This window comes from Leguminivora glycinivorella, chromosome 2 (genome assembly GCF_023078275.1).
Source record: "Leguminivora glycinivorella isolate SPB_JAAS2020 chromosome 2, LegGlyc_1.1, whole genome shotgun sequence".
NCBI lineage: Eukaryota > Metazoa > Arthropoda > Insecta > Lepidoptera > Tortricidae > Leguminivora > Leguminivora glycinivorella.
This window is the reverse complement of record NC_062972.1, coordinates 3,958,593-3,974,860: the sequence shown is the minus strand read 5'-3', so window position 1 is coordinate 3,974,860 and position 16,268 is coordinate 3,958,593.

Below are 16,268 nucleotides of genomic sequence, written 5' to 3'. Positions count from 1 at the left end.
TTAGGTGTTTTAGGAGTGCTACGGTTAAGATTAAATATCTTTTCTTCCTCAATCGCGTAACTGATTCCTTCATTAAGGGTAGAAGGGTTTTGACTTCGGACAATGTGTGAGAAATCGGGGTTTAGACCGAGAAGGAAGGTATTAAGGGCAAGATCTTCCATGGCGGCTATGCGACCCGGCAGTTGTTTTGCATCTTGACAAGAGTATTGAATATCGGCTAAAATTCTAGTTAAACATGACTCGACACGCAGCGAATAATCTGTGACTGATTCAGTAATAAGTTGCTTACATTTTTGAAGTTCTAAAAGTAAATGTATGGAATGTTTCTTTTCACCAAATGTAGTTTTAAGAAAGGATTTTATTTCGGCCCATGATGTGAAGGTTTTTAGGCAACACGCTAGTTGAGCTTTGCCTTCTAATTGTGACACAATATATTTACATAATACATTCTGTTGTTCTGTACTGGCTAGGCTTATGGCGTTTTCGCAATTTGTTAAAAACGCCGGAAGTGATTCGCGATCCCCGTTATAGGGTTTGATGAATTTGGTCAAAACAGATAGAGTTACTTTGTCACTCATTTTGATTTTTGAAATTTCTGGTACTTGTTTAATTTCGTTTTCGGTGTCAGATGAACTATCTGTGGAAAACGAACTCGATTTTTCAGACTTGAATTTGTCTTCAGATTGTTCTTCTTTCACTAATGACATTAAAGTTAGTTATGCATGTACAGGACAACAGGTGTAAGTCTTAAATTATAGATATAGGTAAGTACTAATTAAATTATGTAAAATTAAGTTTAACGGCGAGTATACGTTGAGCACTTATTCACTTGAACTTGGTTTTCTTTTGAAACTTAAGTACTTTCACTGATAATAATGAAATTGACTCACAGGAAGATGATTAGGCGCAGGAACATCCTTGGCGATGTCAGTAACTGGATGCTTTGAGGTTTTGCCGTGAAGCGTTGCGTTAGGTGTGGTGCGGGCTCGTCTGTGTACGAGGCTGATCGTCGACCTGGTGTGGGCTGAACGGGGGTGTTCCGAATGCGGGCTCAGCAAGGATGCTGAGACTGACCGTCGATCCGGGGCTGAGATGCGGGCTTGGCGGAGATGCTAAGGCTGACCGTCGATCTCGTTATGATGCGGGCTCAGCGAGAGGCTGAGACTAACCGTCGATCTGGAAGCTGGCCTTGGATTCGGAATAACGCGACGCGACTCTACGAGTTGTCTCTTTGCGTTATCCCACCGCTGCCACCAATTTGTTATAGGGCAGCTTCCGGGGGAGTCTCTTCCAAACAAAACTCAAAATTCAATTTACACCACTTATTTATTATACCGTTCAACACCACTAAATATTACAAGGATTTTAAGAGCTAATTAAACAGCTAGACGTTACTCACTAGACTAGACTAATTTTCTTAGATACATGCTTTTATAAAATAATGCAATGACGTAAACGATGCGGCGTAAGTAGTTCACGCGTGTTACCTACATTCTAATGCTGGCGCTGCATATAACAGTACGCGTTCGCCTACACGAGCTTAGACTGTAAGCGTAGGAACGCGCCTCTTTCATATATTTGATCGCCGTTGTCCGAGGTGTGGTTATGGTCAGACGTTGCGTATAGCAATAATAGAAAATCCTATCCTTAGAGGCTCGTTCAGAGAGTGGTTCAAGAACTCTGATGCAAGTTTCATTAAATGGCGGTATTTGAATTGTCGGCTGTATTGCATATCGTCACTACTTTAAAAAAATCTCGTATCTCACGCTGTTCCTCAAAGTTAAAACGCAGTAAGTCTATATGCATTCTATACATACTTACCACAACTTTCTTTTCCTTGACAGACGAAGATACAAGTTTTTTTAAAAGTAGTGACGATATGTAATCTAACCTTATTGGCAATGCACCTAAAACCGCATGCAAGTATGCGCTCCATCTAAATGGGCCTTTAAACTACTTATCTGAAACACCGCTTAATATCCAGGGAAAGTAGTTCAAGTTGCCAACTATCAGGCCGAACTCCCGCTAACTAAAATTAGGACATAAATTAACTCTGGCACATTAGAGGGGGGAATTTTGTGAACTGCGGCATAGTTGTGGACTTAAATTAAAACTTTGGGTGCCTCGGTACATCTGGGTTTGATTTTAAAAATAAAGAACAATATGAGCTGCTTCAGAAGTTGTTGAAAACTTTTGAACGTAATAGAACAGTGCGATTAACTTATGCCACCAGATTTTCTCGTATTTAGTTTCGATCCAAAAAAATGTATTTTTATTTTTTCTAACCGGTTAGATCATTGTGATAGTAACTATTTTTTTTTTGTTAGGATTGGCTTTTGCTGCCAGGGCACTTTGCCTAGTAACTATTATTTGTCAAAGCTCTTTTAACAAAAAGCTGTCAAATAAATGTATTTAATTTTCATGCATAGTCTGATGTCCTTCTTTGGATGGTGACTTTATATAATTTGTTAATTGAAAATATAAATGAGTGGTAAATCTAGGCAGTAATGGTAGCTTCAAAGGTACTCTTGCATTAAGTCTTCATCTCAGCAACCATTATTTAAAAGTGGAATTTGTTATATTCTTAAGAGACCCGCCTTTTGGAAACTTTAAACACATTTCACTTTAAATTCAACTTCGCTAAATACTGTATTTTATTACAAATTAGTTTTAAGACGTCTAAATTTGCAAATATTAAGTAGGTACTTTATCTATTTTATGGCGACATATTACGTTTAATACTCCTACGTGAATAGGAAAATAAAATTATTCGCCAATAAATAATTAAGTGCCATCAATTTCATTATTAATGATTATAGCTTCGCTCCAAAGTCATTATCATCATGATTACGCTAAAAATTATGTGGATAATTCTGATCCTTATACTTTGAACATAATCCATCCAAATTATGCATCATTACACTTTACTGGGCCATTATTCAAAATCATTTTGATAACAAGGGATGTGGCGTTATAGGAATAATTTTGAGTCCGGGATAATATTGTTTATATTAATAATTCACGGTATTTAACAGTATGGGCAGAACCTTAATTAAGAATTTATTTATTTTATTTTATCCTCCTGAGGTTCAATGTCCTAATATTCGGAAATATTACCTACGATGAAATTTGAATCTACGTTCAAAGGAATTTGGGGAGCTTTTGTTTGGATTCGTTCGATTTTCAAACAAATGAAATTCAGCCCCGTTTTCTAGTACCATTGATTAATTAATTGGCAAAATTTTTGTATGGTGGGTCGCTAGAGGTTATTTATTTGGATCTTTAATTTTCATCTTTCTTAGCGTTCTTAAACATGCACAAAAATATGCGTCTTATCAATTATAAAAGACCACAGTATGCATTAAAATATGGAAAAATAATACAGATTAAAAATATTGTACACATAGTTTTCACAAAACTAATAGGTATTGAAAACTTTATTTTCACAAATCCAGAATCGATAGCACTCTACACTTTTTTTGCCGTCAGGATTCAATCTGCTAGTGGTTTTGAGCTCAACAAACCCAAAAATATCAGGCTCTGTGAGAATCAAGTATTCTCTCTCTCTCTTTAAATATACAAGAGGTAGTACAGCAGGCGCTGCAATGTTTAAATTTTGTTGATCGGATGATTTTAATACACCGAAGCTACTATCGATATCAGATAGGACAATATAAAATATTCTAAAACCACGTCCCAACACTGAGGGCATTAAATCGCGCAGAAGAGTGCCATTTTGTGGTAATATTGCTCATTTTGTTGATCGGATGATTTTAATACACCGAAGCTATTATCGATATCAGATAGGACAATATAAAATATTCTAAAACCACGTCCCAACACTGAGGGCATTAAATCGCGCAGAAGAGTGCCATTTTGTGGTAATATTGCTCATTCGAATGATACCCAATGCAATATAATAGATGAAATCGCATTGTACTTAGATTAATGTTTTCGCTTTCTGTGATTTTGAGACTAAACGTCGCACTGAGTTCGACAGAGAGTTTTTAGGGTTCCGTACCAAAAAGGTATAGAAAGTATGGTGCGACTCTGTCCGTCTCTCTGTCACATTAATTATACACATAGTGTGCTCACATGCGCTAAATGTGTTCGAATTAAAATGCCTACTCCAGAACGTACCTTGTCTGCTTTCCATCAGATCAGACCGATTGTTTGTTTGACACCGATTTATTACAAAAAAAATATGTGTAGCTTAAAATTTGACAAACATGCCAGTCAAAGCTCTATTGAATGTTAATTATAAATAGTTCACTTGTTTAAAAGTGAAATTCATTATCAGGCCCTTTGGCTAGTACGCGAATACCTAACTTAAACATGATTTGGGCCTCGTAAAGGGTTCAAAAGTAATTAAAAAGTTTCAGATAAAAAAGTGATTGTGTCGCCTCAGCTTCTTGATTTAAAAGTTAGTGAGGGCTTTTGTTTTAAAGTTCAAAAAATATTCAATTACCTTAAGAATTATTTTAAATCAATTTAAGTGTGCAAGTTTAAATTTCATCTATGAAACTTTTTATTACGTATCTACAATCCCTACTCGTTTAAAGATCATCATCATCATCATTTTAGCCTTTAAACGCCAACTGCCGAACTTAGGCTTCCATTAGTGTACACCATTTATCCCGGTCCTGGGTTAATATCATCCAGAGGTAACAACATGCTTAGTTATAATATGGATGATAAAAATACAATTATGCTGACACTACTAATTTATATTATTTTAGGAACACCCAAAATTAGTTCGTTATTCCGTTTATAAAAGTAAATAACAATAAATAATAAAATATTATAGGACATTCTTATACAGATTGACTGAGACCCACGGTAAGCTCAAGAAGGCTTGTGTTGTGGGTACTCAGACAACGATATATATAATAAACAAATACTTATATATCACACAAATAAATGCCCTTATCGATTCGAACCGCGGCGTAGCAGGCAGGGTCACTATCGACTGCGCCAGACCGGTCGTCGGATGGTACTATTTATCCTAAAATTACATTAAAAATAAAAGAACTACTGAACTTCACTCCCAAAAACCATCTACGCAATGAAGTTCAGCCATTTCCAAGAAAGATTGAATAAAGGCGCAATAAAATTAGCCCGCACAGTTATCCTAGATTTATTAGATCGGAGAAAACCGGCCAAGAGCGTGTCGGGCCACGCTCAGTGTAGGGTTCCGTAGTTTTCCGTATTTTTCTCAAAAACTATTGAACCTATCAAGTTCAAAACAATTTTCCTAGAAAGTCTTTATAAAGTTCTACTTTTGTGATTTTTTTCATATTTTTTAAACTTATGGTTCAAAAGTTAAAGGGGGGGGGGCGCGCTTTTTTTCCTTTAGGAGCGATTATTTCCAAAAATATTAATATTATCAAAAAACGATCTTAGTAAACCCTTATTAATTTTTAAATATCTATCCAACAATATATCACACGTTGGGAATGGAATGAAAAAAAATATCAGCACCCATTTTACATGTAGGGGGGGTACCCTAATAAAACATTTTTTTCCATTTTTTATTTTTGCACTTTGTTGGCGTGATTGATATACATTTTGATACCAAATTTCAGCTTTCTAGTGCTAACGGTTACTGAGATTATCCGCGGACGGACAGACAGACATGGCGAAACTATAAGGGTTCCTAGTTGACTACGGAACCCTAAAAACGGCTAGAAATGCGTAAGCGCTAACCGACTAATGGGGTTCAGTTAGGACCCATTAAACTTTACGTCGTGGAAGTGTCTGCTGATTTATCCGGGGCGTAAACTTGGTGGTTCGTTTTTAAATTTTACTTTGTAGTGCCGGGACAAGATCGGATTGGGTTTAAGATCGATAACTAGTTGAAATTAAAAATTGTATTATTTTTTTTTGTGAAAACGAAAATCAGTGCCACTAATTATTTTAAATGATATCTCATTTGACATAGTTACTAAGACTTTGGAATTTTGCATTTGAAATCATTGAAATCAAATAAGAGCTATTTTGAAACCAACTTATCTTCTATATCTTCGAACTGAATTTTTTGTGACCAGATTTCTCTACATTTTCGGTAACAAAAAGGAAAGTTTCATACAAACTACCTGGGGCATTTTGGAAAAACCTGGTGGAAAGCTCTGGCCTCGTAGCCGAATGGCATTTCTCCGACGCCAAACGAAAGCGATACGCCGCTGGCTCTGTCGCGCCAATACGCAAGCGCGATAGAGATAGATATCTACTAGCGCTTCGTTTCGTGAGCGTTTCGTGAGCGATTGTGCCATTCGGCTAGCCACCCTGTTATCACTATTAAAGTATTCGTATGTACAAACTTTTTGGGAATTGCTGAAAAATGTCCACATAACCAAAGATGATCGAGTATTATAGAGAGTTACTGTCAAAGTAAAATATGTAATCACAGTCCATAGACTGCCATCTCTCGACACAAGCTTAAAATTTGAACCTCAGTTTTGACAATTTGGCCCATATTGTCAAACTTGACATGTGTTAAAATGGCAAATATTAATATTAGCGCCATCTAGTCGAGCGTTCCCTAAAGGTGTAACACCATCTAGGTCACCGTACCTTTTTCTATATCTCCGTATAGACTTTATCCGTCTATATGGAGTTACATATGTCTTTGACATAACTTACTCCAATTCAACCTTGAACTATTCATCCCGTCGACATCCTTACTGCGAGGGCAGCAAATCTGTCTACATTACTCCTGTCTGCAAACTTTAAGTAAACTCTCAGTCGATTCTGAGTTTTGAAGTTTCGAAGATTTCTATGAATGTATATACCTACTTAGCAGTGGCGGCTGGTGAAAATTTCTGCTAGGCAACACTGAGCAAAAATAAACCTACTATAACATTAGGTACATTACTAGTAATCAATTTTAGGCAAGCCGGTGGGAATCGGCTTGTATGGACCAGCCGCTGCTGATACTTAGTGCCCTTATATATCGTTGTCTAAGAAACTAGGAAGTAAAACAACCTCATTGAGCTGATTGTTAACATGACATTATAGATTGCCAACTAAAACTTCATATTTTTAATTAAGTAATTAGTATTTAAAGTATACAATTAATACTTATAGTAGGGTGTTTCATATTTGTATGGGAAAAATAAAATTGTGATATTTTTTCTGACTTCGCTCGGCTTTCCGTTCTAGCTCATCTTAAACGCCTATATACCAAATTTCAAGTGATTTGGACGTTGTTTAGAGGTCGCGCTTGATGAACAGTTTCAAAGAAAGTCACTAAAAATTAATATTACTCAATTTTATTACCAAAGAGTAGTTGTAAATCATTTAAAAGTAAAAGTAAGCTTATTAGACTTAAAATACAACAGTTATAACATCCATTCTTTATAAAAGAAAGTCATCATCATCATAATTTAGCTTACAAATGTAAGCCGCAACCTTATCTTCTGTTCGCTTAAGTAGTAGGTAAGTAGCAACGCATTTTCTGTGATGTTCGACGCCTTTTAGCAAGAACTGTTTTGCTCTTCATCTTTGACTGGAGCGTTAATTTTTATTATTAAATGCATTCTCCTCTTTACGGTATCATAGACTATTGTCAGCTTATCGACCAAGTCTCTGGTGTTAGGGCTACAATAATCGCTACCATCCTGGACATTAAATAGTTCGAAGACAAAAATTAAAAAGGTAAGTATGAGTCTATATCCCGGTAAATATACTTAAGTCAAAGAATGATCTTGTTTTCTTCTTTGTCGTCACACTCTTGGCAGTCTTGGCAGAGTGGTAGTCGTCACATCAGGGGTGGTAGCAAGCTTAACAATGCATCGACATTCTTTACGAATTCGTAGAGTGGGCCACTGAGTGTAGCATTGACTTGGCCGGTCCATCGCATCTGAACCTAGTTTTTTTCTGCAGCACCACATTTCTAGAACATCTATCTTCTTTTCCCTCGAAGTCTACGTCTCAGCACCGTAAAGAAGTATGGGAAAATTGGGAGATTCTAATGCCCTGACAAGTCGCATTTTAGTGGCATTTGTGATGTTTCTGTTTCTCCATATTTTCCTGAGCCGGTCCATGGCGGACCCGGTGATAGCCATGTGTCGCTTGATTTCTTCCACCTATCCTGTTATCAGTGCCCTGAGAGGGCCGAGAGACCACTGCTTCATGCCAAAAACAGGACAAAAACTCATCAAAACTTGTTACTTAGAAGGAAGTCGAGCGTCCAAAAAATGACCATAAGGAACCTTGCCTTGAAACTAAATGTCACGTCTTACTACTCATTTTTAAAAAAGAACTTGCTTCAATATAAAAACTACTCATTAAAATCACTTTTAAACCACCTCCTACAAAAAGTTACATAAGTTTTGTTTCTAGCCTCTCCTGCGCCCATACTAACTTCTTCAGACAAAAGTTGCCACAGAGCGCGACCTCTAAATATTGTCCGATTTCCCTGATTTTTGGTATATGGGCTCTGTATAGGTGTAGAACAAAGAAGAAAAGCGAAGTCAAAGATAAATCAACATTTTGGAAAAATGAAACACCCTAACTTATAGTACATAATTAGCTTACCTATTCAAATTCCAGTTATCATTAGCAGCCGTGTCCGTAAAATTTCACATTGCCCCATCAATTATTCTTAATTACTCAGTGAGCCTTTAAACCGGGTTGTGAAATAAGCCCAGGCCCCTAACCTATAAAAATAAAACCGAATGACGCGTAAAGCTGCAACAGCCACTCAATCACTCGGAACACCTGCCGACATATTGTCCTTTCAGCGGAGACACAGATTACTTAATCATAGATTTTACACATACCCATACTTATTTAACTGGCTCAGCGACCCAAAAAGAGGTCTTCCGACACAAGAGATCGCCAATCTGCCGTATTAAATAAATTAAATTAAAAACCATTTATTGCCATGATTCACATGCAATACACGAACTAAGTAGGAACATTATATTTAACATTTTAAACAAAATACAATTAAAATAAACTTAAACTTTACTAAACATAATATTACCTCTAGTATACTATGATTAATTTACATTACATTTGTTTATAACTTATCCTGCGCCACTTCACCCATACTACAAATAAGTTTTTGATCGCTTCCCTCAACGCTCTTACCAGTCACACCCTAGAACCTGAACAGTGGCGCATTATGCGAAAGAGAAATTTCATCCTTGGAAAGGTTTTAGCGAAAGACGTGTTGCCAACGAGCAGGGGGTCACATTTGACAGCTGATAAATAGATTATATTATATCCATAATGAAGACAGACCACATCTTAAATACCGTGAAGTTATCGGTACACAATATTTTTGGTCATCTACTGAGGTGTAGGTACACACACACATACGTACTTAGACCACTCACGAAGAATAGGTATGTAGGTTGCATCAGCTAACCTTGGCCTATAATAAAATATAATAATTAATTGAATATTTCCAATAACCTTGTAATACACTTGCATCTGTAATCCGATATACCTGTAACTTGATGTTGATGTTATATTCATTTAATTATAATTCTATTTTCCATTTTCTATGTCAAGGTCAATCTTACACATAACTGCACATGAACAAAGAACTTACATAATATATAAGGGAAACCGTTGTACTTCAATAAAAGGATTTACACGTCTTTCACTACTCTCCAACGTAACGCCTCCAACGCCGTACACTTTTTTTTTTTAATAAATAAATTTTTTTTTACACAGATTGACTGAGGCCCACGGTAAGCTCAAGAAGGCTTGTGTTGTGGGTACTCAGACAACGATTTATAATATATAACAAGAAACTTATCAGACAACGATATATAATATATAAATACCATACAAACAAATTTTACAAGACACAATTCCCTTACCAAACTGAGGACAGTTTGTTGCAGCAGGGTCATACCGACTGCGCCAGACCGGTCGTCAAAACCTTGACAACAGACTTGCTCGAGTGTAGCGATGTTTCGTCTAGTGTACAAGCGATCTGTGAGCGGAGGTGTGTGAACATTTCCGTTACATAACACATCGCAACCGTTTTTTTTACCGAAAACGTTTCAAACTAACTCTCTTCATCATTCAGGTGAAATTTACGGCCTGATTCGGACTTTTGAATTGGCTCTGGATGAGATATGTCAGTGTTAATAGAGACTTTTCTTCCAACTAAAACGTCACATTTTACACATCCGATTCATATCGTATCAAGAGCTAACTTTAAGGTATATTAATGTTCGAATTAGGCTGATAGATAACGCTGTCGTAGAGAAGTCGTTATCCATGATTTTAAGGTATTTGGAAATTTTGGAACTTTTTCTTTACTATTATGATATTACTGTTGCGCCATCACCGATATTTCTATATGAATATTAGTCAATATTTTTGACAGAAGAGGACAGTAGCTGCCACTTCACTGTCGCAATTAATTATTATGACTTTTATTTCGGTATTCATTATACCAATTGTTGACAATTGACATACACTACACAGCAGTGGCGGAGCGTGAAAATTTTCCTCGGGAAAGCCGGAGGGGGTTTTGGAATCAGTTTTGTATGGAATTCTACAGATACTAGAGGAAGAGAATTTTAGGGAACCCGTTGGGAATCGAGTTGTATCGACGCCCCGCCACTGCTACACGTAATGTTACAAAATTAACTACTCGTAGTTGCAGCTGCAGTTCAGATTTCACGAATAGACTATAGTAGCATTGGCACCGTTTATTTTTTAAATCGCTATCCGTATGCAAACAAAACATTTTAAATTTTGTAACATTTCCCAAAAAGGTTATCCTAGTATCCTGTCCAACGGGCGACACACTTTATAGCGACAGCATTATGCAAATAGACCCGAGCGAATCTGCAGAACCGGTACTCCGGATGGAGTCCTATTTCGTATTTATAAGGGTCAGGTTTATTTTAGGGTTTACGGAAATTCATCAGATGGCACTTGAAGGTCAGGTCGCGTAGACAACTGGCCAATGGGTCACGTTTCGTATCGTATAGTAGAATCTCTCTATCGAGCATCCGTATTAGCTCGATATGAATAATACGTTACAGAGCGTATTGGCTACTGGTGTATACGCTATGGTATTTGAAGGACCTTTTTTTTTTTTCGTTGGGGAAATGCATTTACGCATGCCATCTGGTCCGGGGGACCAGGGGCGATGACGGACTAACCAGAATAGGACTACCGTCTAAAACCACCAACGAATTCCGTCTCCGCCTTGGGTGGAGTGTCGCAGGGTCACTCTAAGCATTCCACCACGTACAAGGTATTTTAAGTACCTACCTAGGTTATAAGTAGGAACATGTACCTTTACGCAAATAGATACATTTTTGGCTATAATTATATCTATGCTGTACTTTCCTTCTAGTCAGGAAAAAGCTCTGAAAAATGAATTCAAAAGCGAATCATTTATTGAAACCGATGAAATCTTTCGCGCCCGTTGAAAGCTCTAGGCAAACTACTTACATACAGTTAACGGCGATAAAGATTGCACATCGGTCTTTGGAAAGAGACAATTAAACGTCACATAAGCAAGAAAGAGACACCGCTATACGAAGACGAAAAAACGATGTGCAATCATTGTCGCCGGGTACTGTAGTTTACTAATTCTTAGTCACAGTTCCTTTCACTGAAACCTAAATTGCGGATATTTTAACTTCTCATTAGATTTGCATGATTTCTAAAGATAATATATTTTTAAGGATATAATTAGAAATATCTTACGTACCTACATGGACGAAATTTAGCTCTATTATTCTATAATCGTTGTGTAAGTGATCCAAAGTTGGTGTCATACAACAAAATAATGCTATTAATAAGCCCTTTCAAACGAGCTATGTCCCACCTACACTCATGGGATAAAATGCCCATTCTCCTTTCGTCCACATATTCAGTATGCCAATGGCTTAATACATGTTATGTAGGTAGAGGAATATTGTTTGGACAATAAGGAACGCACAGTATCTAAAGGGTAGTATAGAATGAAACAATATTGAAACCAAAGTAAAATTCGTTAAGATTTTATCAGTGGCTTTAGAAAACTCCGGCCATTGTAACTCGGAACTTGGTCCACCGCGGAGTAAGTTTCCGGAATAAACGTACGGTTTTACTTTTTTATGCTTAACTTTGTGGAGCTCATTAAATCTAAAATATTATTGTATTAGCTGGCACGAGTACGGTTTGCAGACACAAGTTAAATTTCATCCTTATGGTAAGCGACAATGTGGAATATACGGTCAAGTATTATTTATATAGAATTTACATACTTCATACTAAGAATCGTACCTCAATTTTTAGCGCCACCTATTAAATACTATCATAACTACACTGATGATGCAAACAAATTTTTTTTTTTTCAAAATGTGTATTGACGTGATATCATGATTTTAAAATAAAGAAATATGTCATTTGTTTTTATACAACATAAAAACACGCTAAAATATTTGGGGAAAATATGATTTTGGCCATTTCCAAGCTGCGAACAGCGCCATCTAGTTTTAAGCCTAAAAGGGGTACGCATTTTTGTATGGGCTTTGTCATTCCAGTATTAAATCGCTCTTGGTACGGTCAACCAATTTGAATCCTAGGTCTCTCTAGAACCCTGTCTTGTAGACTTAATGACATCGTGATTTATCTGCCATATAAATTCACTTCGACGTTTACAGTGAAAAGGTTCTATAGAATACTAGTATTCAATTTGGTTGTAGTTTGTCATACATTTTGCTCTTGGAGTTGATTCTGATTCAATTTTTTTGTAAGGTTTAGATATTGTATATGCGTTTGATATATTGCGAGCCATTATGGTGCTAGTATGATAATCATGAATTTAGTTGCAATTTGGTAAAATGACTTTTTTTATGATACCCATTGTACACTCCTTTTTTGAAGAACCCCATACTGTAGTTCATCGGGAATATCTCGGCAGGGAGCTCATGTGAGTTAGATACCTACTTTGATGTTTTTAAGAGCGCTTTCAAAAAATCTGCTTGCTCGCATCATGAATTTAGTTGGAAGCCTTTGAAATGTGGGTTTACAGAAGAGTCCTGAGAATATCATGGACGGATAGAGTGACTAACGAACAGGTTTTGCAGTTAGTAGATAAAGAGGTCGAGATTTTAAAATCAGTTAAAAAACGCAAACTACAGTATTTTGGTCATATCATGCGAAACGAGAAGTATGAACTCCTTCAACTCATAATCCAGGGAAAGTTCCAAGGGAAACGATCATCCGGACGACGACGTAACTCATGGCTTTAAAAATCTACGAACATGGTTTAATCAAAGCACTCGCTCATTATTCCGCGCGGCTGCATCTAAAGTCCGTATAGCCCTTATGATAGCCAACCTCCGGTAGACAAAATAACTTCGCGATCGTCGAGCCGCGTGCGGAGCGGACTAACATACGTCCTGCCTCTAAGATGGCACTGGAAGAAGAAGAAGTATTAAATTGAATTAATAGAAAACTTTTGCAGAAGTTGCAATTTGGTAAAATGACTTTTTTGTGAGTTAGATACCTACTTTGATGTTTTACAACAGTAATCAAGATTGAAAATAGGGAAATGTAAATACCTAACTTCTAATGAAAATGAATCTGTAGTTTAGCGTAGCTAAAAAAGAAGCCTTTTTCAACAAAGCATGCTGCTTAGCCCGATGTCTTAGAGATAAAAGCTTATTAAAATGTTATCTTAGGAGTACCCTGGGGCATCCTAGTTCTGCTTTAAGTAAAACTATTACTTAGTTACAGGAAGTACCTACATAAATATGCCTGTTTTTTTAGCATCTTACAGGATTTAAATGATTCACTTTAAGTTGATGTATTAAAATGCCGTGTGAATATAATAGGTATATTGTATACATGTACTTGAAAATGGTAACTTCATAAATTGAAAGATGGTTAACGAAAATTGTGAATATTGTTGAATCCATATAATATTGGTTTTATATTGAATATTTAATATTGACTTTAATATTCACAATAGCTTACCTTAGACTGTGTGGTGACGGATTAAGAATTTCACCACCCCCTTTCTTCCCGTGGGTGTCGTAGAAGGCGACTATGGGCTATGGGTTAAATTGTGGCGTAGGCGAGAGGCTGGCAACCTGTCACTGCAATGCCACAGTTTCGTTTTCTTTTAACCCCTTATTTGCCAAGAGTGGCCCTGAAGCTTTAGTAGTTTCGTGTGCTCTGCCTACCTCTTTATAGGACACAGGCGTGATTGTATGTATGTATGTATTTAATATTCACAGTACATACACTGGATATCCATTTTTACTTTATGTTATTGTTTAACAATACATTGTAACATCCACCATACATAGAAAATAGAAATAATTTATTATGAATAACATAAGTGTACAGTGGTTTTTCTTAAAGACTAAGAATTTTATAAGGGATGATTTATACAAATGCCTGAGCTAGGATAGTTCCTGTGTTTCAGGCAATAACAAGGACTTAATTGGTAAATTATTATTAATTATTCACTATAATAAAGCTAATTATTTATGTAAATAGATTGCACGAAGCGCAAATTTAACCGAAATAATTTTCCTAGATTATCTTTTACTAGCTTTTGCCCGCGGCTTGGCTCGCGCTAAATTCAAAAATTGCGGAATGCTTCATACAAACCCACCTTTTTTAGGGAAGAGGGGGGTCAGAAAAGGACAAAAAGTAGCCTATGTCACTCTCCATCCCTTCAACTATTTCCACTTAAAAAATCACGTCAATTCGTCGCTCCGTTTTGCCGTGAAAGACGGACAAAAACAGACACACACACTTTCCCATTTATAATATTAGGTAGTATGGATATAGAATTTACAATCTTCATACTAAAAATTATACATCGATTTTTTAGTGCCACCTATTAAATACTATCATAACTATTAACTACACTGATGACGCCTACAATTTTATTTCAAAAAGTATATTGACGTGATATTATGATATTAAAATAAAGAAATAAGTCATTTTCTCTTATAAAAAAAAACGCAAAAATATTTGAAGAAAATGTGATTTAGGCTACTTCCAGCGCCATCTAGTTTTAAGCCTAAAAACCCATTTATTTCAGGGGTTTTTTTGTCAGTCCAGTATTATATCGTTCTTGATTGCGGGTAAATGGTTTTTAAATGGTTTGACATTGACATGTATACAATATTGTATTTGTCAAGTTCGAATAGGGCCAGCTGCATAACTGATTTTTGGCAGTTGGATTGCACGATGAAATAAACAAAATATCTGATAAAACTTACATAACAATTGTTTGACATATTACATTTTAATCACATGCTCCTACTTATTATTACGAAATCACATTCACATGTATGAAAACGGAATTCTAAAAGCGTTTTTAACATTCATCAATGCGATTCCTTTTGAGCAAGGAAACGAGTTTCTCACAAAGCGTGGAAAAATAATTGGATAGAATATATTACAAGGGAGCCGAACGATGAAAAGTTGGGCTGATTCACCGTGACACTTCAGAACGGTGGATTTATTGTCTACGGATACTTAAATTACATGTCAGTTTTACAAATGTAATGGAAAAAGTAACGAAAATCACAGTCATGTAATGAACTGCAATTTAAAAGGACGGACTCAATGAACTTCGTACAGTCAACCAATTGGAACCCTAGGCCACTGTAGAACTATGTCATAGTGACGTTATAAATGAGATTGTATAACAAATCTCTTACTGCTTGTCATTTTGACATGGTTGTAGAGTGGCCTAGGGTTCCAATTGGTTGACTGTACATTGACCAGCCGCATTGCTATTTCTATCGCACGTGCATAATACATACACACAACAATAGATTCACGCTTGTGTTCTCAAAATTAGGTTTTCTGGATAATTTTCTTTTTCTCTCAAAAAGTGGTATGAACCGCTGGTACTATCATGCGTATGTGAACAATCTAGGTAGGAACAACCGGGTCAATACGAAATTCTTTGTGCTTAGCACCCTTACTTATATACCCTTAGTTATTTTTACATAAATATTATTTATAATCACTTCACATACAGTGGCGATTTAATCAAGTGTATCGATACAGCAAGATTAAACTATTTCAAATTATCCGTCGAAATTAGTCTAGTATATTAAGAAAATCTTGAGTCATAAAAACCAAGCTACTTAGCTTTTGCAACGATTTTGATAGCATTACCTGTGCAAAGGTTAAAGTAAACGTCATAATCGAAGATCGACATTTAAAATAACATTCTTTCGCCTATCATAATCGGTCCTAACTTACCTCGATAGGTATGACTGGACTACATTGTAGACCACAGCGCAGGTATCTTTTTCACTCGA